A 7,515-nucleotide genomic window follows, 5' to 3' on the forward strand; every position below is an offset into this window, starting at 1 on the left:
GGTAAGCTCCTGTATAAAGACTTGACCAACAGACATGTCAGAAGCAGTGGTCACGGGGTCTGGTAAAGAGGTCTGGTGCGTCGACTGTTCATTACATGTGTCGTTAATAAAGCAGAAAGTATTCACTAACCGAGCTCCGGTTGAGGGAGACGTCAAACATAAGCTTGGTCCGAACTCTATACTGATTTAACATCCTTTTGAAAATTCGTTTTCTTTCCAGTTATGTATGGAAACCGAAAAACCGTCTCCCCGTCGGGGAATTGAACCCCGGTCTCCCGCGTGACAGGCGGTAATACTATAATAACGAAGAACCTATCGAAGCATATAGCCTGTTGTTTAGTTGTCAGGGTACAGGAGAACTCACAGAGTCATCTCGAATGTGTTCGTTGACTGTAAAACCGGCGGATTTCAGACACTGTGTGACTGGAGCGGTCTCAGAATTCTCCATTGATTCATTCACTTTCTGTGTTCAAGGACCGGCCGGATGTGGGATCCCATTGGGGCCTAACTGCGTGTGGTTGAAAAGGATATTTCCAATCAGGATTTATTTTCCCATTAACTGATGAGAGAGACAGGAAACGATTTATCGCTCTTCTACTATTGCAGGATTGACTCTCTCATCGGTCCGATCTCCGTTGAATAATCACTGAGTGCTGTACGACTCAGGTCTGTTGCAGGGTGGCGACATCAACTGGACCGAACAGGGACTGCAGCAGAGTGAGGAATGACTCGTCAGAATGTAGCCCCGGGGCTAGTGATCGAAACACAGAGTCTAACGGCACTAGAGACGGTACAGTACCCGAATCTCCTGCGGTATCCTGGAGCGATGATGGTATGGTGGTGAACATAGCTGCCTTCCAAGTAGTTGACCCAGTTTCGATTCCCGGCCACCGCAGCTTTCAGAGTTTTAATCCACCGACATCACGACTGTCAAAAATAAACCTCTTACAGTACAACGATCTGTACAGAACTCGAGGTCTCTAGTGGTCTACTCATGTTAATACGGAGGTAACTTGCAGAATTCGTGTCGTTTCAAGAGTGAGGGTTAGAAAGATCCCATCGCCGTTTCACTAATTATCGCTTACTCTGATCAGGTCAGATAGTCAGGGAAGGAAATACCGTTCCTCATCTTTTCCTGGTAAATCGATGAACGCATCGTTGCAGCTTCCAGCTCTCACTCTGTTCCAGATTCTCACAACAAACTAGGACACATGTGGTTGTCCCGTTACAGGAGGGATGTGAAGGTTTTGGAATGGGTGAAGAAGAGATTTACCAGGACGCTGCCTGGATTAGAGGGATCAGATATAAGGAGAGATTGGACAAACTTGGGTTGTTTTCTCTGGAGAGTCCGGGGATGAGAGGAGACCTGATAGAAGTTTATAAAACTATGAGAGGCATAGATAAGGCAGGTAGGCAGGTATATTTCCTCGGATATAAATGTCAAGTACCACAGGGCATGCGTTTAAGGTGAGAGAGGGTAAGTTTAAATGAGTTGTATGCTGCAAGTGTTTATACACAGAGACTGATGGGTGTCTGAAACGGCCTGTCAGGTGCAGTAGTGGAAGCAGATGCGAAACTGTTGTTTAACAGGCTGTTAGATAGGCACATGGATATATAGGTATTGGAAGGATATCTGCAGGGATTGGGGTGTGGATAGGGATCATGTCCAGGCAGAAGAGTTCAGTCTAATCCTGCATCGAGTTCGGCACAGAAATGGTGGGCCGAAGGTTCTGTTCCTGTGTCGTACTGTTCTATGTTCTATGATCCCAACATGTCCCGGATGACGTGTTCACACTGAGTGACGTCAGTCTGTTCACCCAGCCCCCTCCGCTCCCTGTCTATGTTTACCCTGTGCAATCACTCCCCTCACTCCCCCTCCGTTCCGACACGGACTACACCCGGTGCTTCTGCACTGGCAGGTGTAATATAGGGTCACGGTGTCACACAGCACGGAAATGTCCATACTGACCATAACATTCCCTTATGTGCTCCCACCGTTTTCCAGAACTTGTCCAACAAACGTCTCTGCCTTAACAATTTAAATGTCAATCTGGATACTCAATCAATGTTGTGAGAGTTCCTGCCTCCGACACCCCCTCAGGTCGTGCGGTCCAGACACCAACCACCCTTTGGATGAAAACCTTCCTCAGACCGTCTCCAAACCCCTTCCCCCGTCTATGAACTGGACATTTCTGCTCGTCACCCGTCTGTCACTCTTGTTCCGTGTTTCCCTTTCTAGGGGTAAATCCGGCCTGTTCTGAGTGTCGCACAGCCCCGTCAGGTGATGTGTTTCGTCTTAGCCTGATAGAGATGATCCCCTTGTTCTCCCCACTGCCCACTCCCCACCTTCTGTGCCGCTGATCATTCACTTGTTCTCTCTCTGATCCGGTTCTAATGACGGGTCCAGGGACTGAAACGTGAACTCTCTTTCGATTTCCACAGGCGCTGCCTGACCTGCTGAGTGTTTCCATCATTTTCTGTTCTATATCAGAGCACAGCCTCATACAGCAGGGAACATTGTGTATTGGACCATAGCTGAGCACAACAGGAACCGCCGTTCTCCCAAACGAACCCGTCCACATGGAATAATGGAATGGAAGAACTTTAATATTAAAACGCGAAATTTTCATTCTAAGTGGACTGAAATGTATATTGTGTGGATGTGTGATGTGACAGCTTCCTTTTGTAAAATGTTTAGCTGAAGAATAGCAGAGGATGGTTTCGATCCATCGACCTCTGGGTTATGGGCCCAGCACGCTTCCGCTGCGCAACACTTCTATTCTTCTTACCATTATCCTTTCCGACTTAACACGGTTTATTTTGCTGACTTCTCTTCTTTCCCCTCACCTACTACTTTACCTCTTCCCATTCTCTTTTTCTCTCTCTCCCCTCTCTTAGTTCCTTCCTTCCTGCCCCATACTTTTACCATCACTGTGTTTTCTGTGCTCTCTCCTGGGTACAAGGTAAAATTCAGAAGAATATCTCTGGTAGTTGGCGATGCAATATTACAGCATGGAGATGCCCGGGATTGAACTCGGGACCTTATACATCCAAAGAATGCGCTCTCCCACTGAGCTACATCCCCGCTGCTGCTCCGTAATTTCGGAAGTCCGCTCTTTTCTGCGTCTCACCGGTTGAGCATAAAACTAAGGTTTTGGAACAGAGAGAACATGGCTGGCACCGGCCATTCGGGCCATCCCGCTCCACCATTCAGTGCGACCATGGCTCATCATCCAAGCACCCGTTCCGCTCTCTCCCCACACGCCGTGAAAACCTTTTAGGACAGAGGCCATTTAATCAAAATAAGACATTTGACCTGATAAGTCCGTTAGGTCCAAGGATACGGCCGGAGGAAACACGCATATCCCGGTGAAAGGAAAGCAGAACATCCGGACTCCCGGGCATGAAACCCCGCAGGGAGGGCTCTCACTGAGCCCAGTGATGCAGCACAAAGGAGTGCCCGCCTCGGGAGAGCGCAGTGTTACCCAGTTCACAATGACAAGCACAACAAAAGCTGCCGGATCGTCAGCGTCCCTGGGTGGGCTTGATCCACCCACCTTTCGGTTAACAGCCGAACGCGCTGACCGATTGCGCCACAGATACATCCTGGAGAAAGCAGGAATAAAAGGGCGGTTCCCTGTTTGGGAAGCGGTGGCCAGGGATCAGTGCTGTGACCCCCCTTTTCACAACCTGCTTCATTGGTTTGCATCAGGGAGTCACGGACAATATAAAACAGAAAACAGTAGTAACACTCAGTACGTCGAGCAGCATCTGTGAAGAGAGAGAAACAGAGGTAAAGTTTCTGGAAGGAAACAGGGTCAGGAGTGACCAGTACCAGTGCAAAGGAGAGAATTTCGAGGTCAACATTCCAAATTCATAACGGAAGCATTCAAAGGCAGTAAAAGCTGTACAATTTATTCCATGGACTTTTCACTCCGGGACCAAACAATCAACAGCCCCTCAAAATTACACCAGTTACTCCTGCCGGACCCGCAGGTTTCGAACCTCCGCGGGAAAACCACGATGGATTTCTAGTCCATCGCCTTAACCACTCGGCCGCGACTACCGTGCTTCCCACAGCCCGGCAGCCAGAAGGACATTGGTCATAGGCTGGGATCAGTGTGTCCCGGGACGGACGGGGAAAGCACCGGTCCCTGACACAAGAGAAACAGGACTGATCCTGAACTAAAAACAGAAACTGCTGGAAACACTCAGCAAGTCAGGCAGCGTCTGTAGAGAAACAGAGTTAATGTTTCAGGTGATGACATTTCACCCCTGAACTCCGGGCGGACATTTGGACGGAGGGAGTCTCACTCAGAGTGGGACATGAGTTCCTCAGCCCCCCACCACACCCTCAGACCACCCAGTTTTCTCCCAGTCTCTGACTGTGCGCATCAGCAGCAAGGACAACAGTTATTGCCGTTCCCCAGATGCCCTGGGGAAGGTGGTGACGGTCCGCCTCCCTGGGCCGCAGCGCTCCGTGTGGTGAGGGAGCTCCCAATGGGTTCTCAGTGACGGGACTCCAGGATCGTGACCCGGCGCCCAGGCCGTGATTGTGATGTGTGTCTGCAGGGTGGCCTGGGCAGGGCGGCCAGCTGGCTTCACTCTCCACTTCCATTCTGATCCACCCGACGGGTTTACCGGGCCGTTACCGGACAAACCCACTGGGGTGGGCTGGAGCCACAGGCAGTCCAGAGCGGGTGAGAAAGGCGGGTTTTCTTCCTCCAGAACCCGTGATTCTGCAGGTGGGAGAGACTGAGATCAGTTGGCGGGCCTGAGCTGATGTTCGGTGTGACTTCTGTCTTCTCTCTCCACGGGCGCTGCGTGACCAGCTGAGTTACAGAGCATGCTTTGCTGTCACGTCCAATTTCCAGCAACCGCAGTAACTTATGGGCTGTTTGGATCCTACGCTGGATATACAAGGGCTGACATGTACTGGGGCGAGACTTACATCGGTGCGTTAAATTCTCCCCGACTTGCACAAGTGTATATTAATGAGTATTGAGAGGATGAAGGAGCCTTGGTTTTCAAGTACAGAGACTCTTAACGTGACAGCAAATGCAGATAAGTCTGTGACGCTTCCAAACGGGGGCGTTCCTTCATGAGGCGGTGCCTGGAATTTAACAGCACGGTGGCTTTGTTGCAAACATGTTAGAGTTGGAGTCGGCTCACACTGGAGGGTTATGTGGAGTTCTGTTCGCAACACCGTAGGGAGGGCCAGATTTCGCGAGAGAGGGTGCAGAGGAGATTCCCCAGGATGTCTCTTCCATTATAAAGTTTGTTCCCTTTGGAACATCGGAGATTGCAACGTGATGTAATTGGGGTACGTGAAGTGACAAAGGACAAATAAGCCGCTCCCGTTCGTAACGGGACTGGAACAGGAGTACCTGGACTGGAGGTGATTTGTCGGAAAACGATGGGAGGGCTGAACACCGTGGGAAAAGGGAATGTGGCCTGAGACCGAAGAAGGAATTCCAACGTCCAGTGCGCGCGCTCAGGGTAAAAACGGAAATATTCCATGGAACAGGGAGTGTGACTGAGATTCTGAATGAACATATGACATCGGTGTCTACAGAAGAAGGGGACAGAGTCTCTGTCGGGAATGGAGAGGAAATGAGGACAGAGATTCCACGGGGTAAACATAGACTCGAGAGAGTGGTGAATAGACGGACGTGACTGAGTGTGAGCACATCATCTGGGACATGTCGGGCATCTGTAGGCATAAAGGTTCCTGTAGGCATCTGGAATAGAGAGAGAGTGAGAGCTGGAAATACGTTGATCCGTTCATCGATTGACCGGTTAAAGATGAGGGATGAGAATTATATCCCTGATCTTCTTTCAAGAAGTCACGAAATAGTCTCGCTTGCACTCATTACCAACCTCAACCTTTGAAAAATGTTGTATTATTTTTTACTCAGCAATTAACCCCTGACTGTTCTGACGTGACGAGTTTCGTCTTTTGCAGTTTCAGATGTCCTCAATTTAAATGCATCCGCCGTTGCACTTACTGTTCCGTCGAGCTGATGTCCCCATCCTCCAACATATTGCATTTGCACAACGCAGAGTAATCATTCTGCCGAGAGTCGACATCTGCAACAGCTGATCAGCTGTGAATAGAGTGTCTTGTAACTCACATCAGCTGTGAATCAATCAAAACTCTACCTTTTCAATGATACACAATTTACCCCAAAATTAAGCCACACTCCCGGCAAGTCTCCAAGAGGAGAGATTTCTAATAATATCAGAGTGCACTCCGATCTCACGATAGTCATCATGTTTCTGTCGCTGGCCTAGATTAGTTTCTGGTCAATGGTAACACCCGGGGTTTTGATGTTCAGGGACTCAGTGATGCTAAAACAAGGGAATGCCGATGTTGGATGGTTGGACCCTCTCCTCTCGGCGCCAGTCATTGCCTGGAACTTCTGTTGCCGGAACGTTACCTGTAATTGGTCAATCCATCCCCGGATGTCTTTGTGCACGCAGCAATGTGATGCTTCATTTGCGGGGAGTGGGAAGATAACTAAGTCGTCAGCGATCATCTCCACTTGTGATGGAAGGAAAGACGTTGATGAAATAGCTGAATGTGGCTGAGCCTTGTGGGAAAAATCCTGCAGTAATGTTCTGGGGATGGGATGATGGACAGCTGACAACTAGAACAGTTTTCCGCTGCGCGGGAGATAACTCTGACCCTCGCAGCATCTTCCCTTTGGTTCACTTCAACTTCAGTTTTATCAACACTTGTTGATGCAGAACTTTGGCAAAGGCTGCATTCTTTTCAACTGTAGACACCCTCTGAGTTGTACTGGAGGAAGTCATGTTGGAAACAGTGAATAATTGTTGGTGACCTTCCAAAAAGTTTTGGACTCTGGAACAGTTCCCGCGTGTTCAGGTCGCTTCTGTCCACAGAGATCCCAGTGGTCCAAAAATCTGAATACTTCCCCCTGCATTAACTCTTCAGCCACGACATTGTCTGCCATATTGCCCTGTTCTTACCCTCGATCGCTGTGGCACGACGAGTAACAGAGATATCAGTACCCTTATGGTCCTCATTTTTATCCTGTTTCCTGACTCCCGATATACCCTCTGCAGGACCTCATCCCTTTTTCTGCCTGTGTCATTAACCCAATTGTGTGCAATAACTTCTGGCTGCTCACCCTCACTCTTGACAATGTTCTGCAACCGCTCAGAGGCATACTCGGTCCTGGCACAATGGAGGCATCACACCATCCTAGAGTAGGTTTTGAGGCCACAGGACCTCCTGTCTGCCCCCGAACTACCCAGTCTAATATCACTATTGTGGTCTGCTTTTAGCCTTCCTTGCTGCGCTTCAGAGCCTATCATGGTGCCACAGTGGGTCGACGCTCTCTAGAGTTCAGGGAGTGAGAGGTGATCTCATTGCTACTCACATTCTCTGGACCCACGGGTTCGTGTCAGAAACCGATGGGTGATTTTAGAACTGATGGGAAGTGAAATGTTTTAAAATAACTCATATTTCAGAAACGTAAAACAGCCACA

General features: G+C 49.3%; 1 non-coding gene across 1 annotated transcript; it reads right to left on the reverse strand.

Moving 5' to 3' along the window:
• Window positions 1-3,529: 3,529 nt before the first annotated feature.
• Window positions 3,530-3,603, reverse strand: trnan-guu (transfer RNA asparagine (anticodon GUU)). The gene has a single exon. It is a non-coding gene; the product is annotated as a tRNA-Asn (tRNA).
• Window positions 3,604-7,515: the final 3,912 nt, after the last annotated feature.

This window comes from Pristis pectinata, chromosome 29 (genome assembly GCF_009764475.1).
Source record: "Pristis pectinata isolate sPriPec2 chromosome 29, sPriPec2.1.pri, whole genome shotgun sequence".
NCBI classification, from domain to species: Eukaryota; Metazoa; Chordata; class Chondrichthyes; order Rhinopristiformes; family Pristidae; genus Pristis; species Pristis pectinata.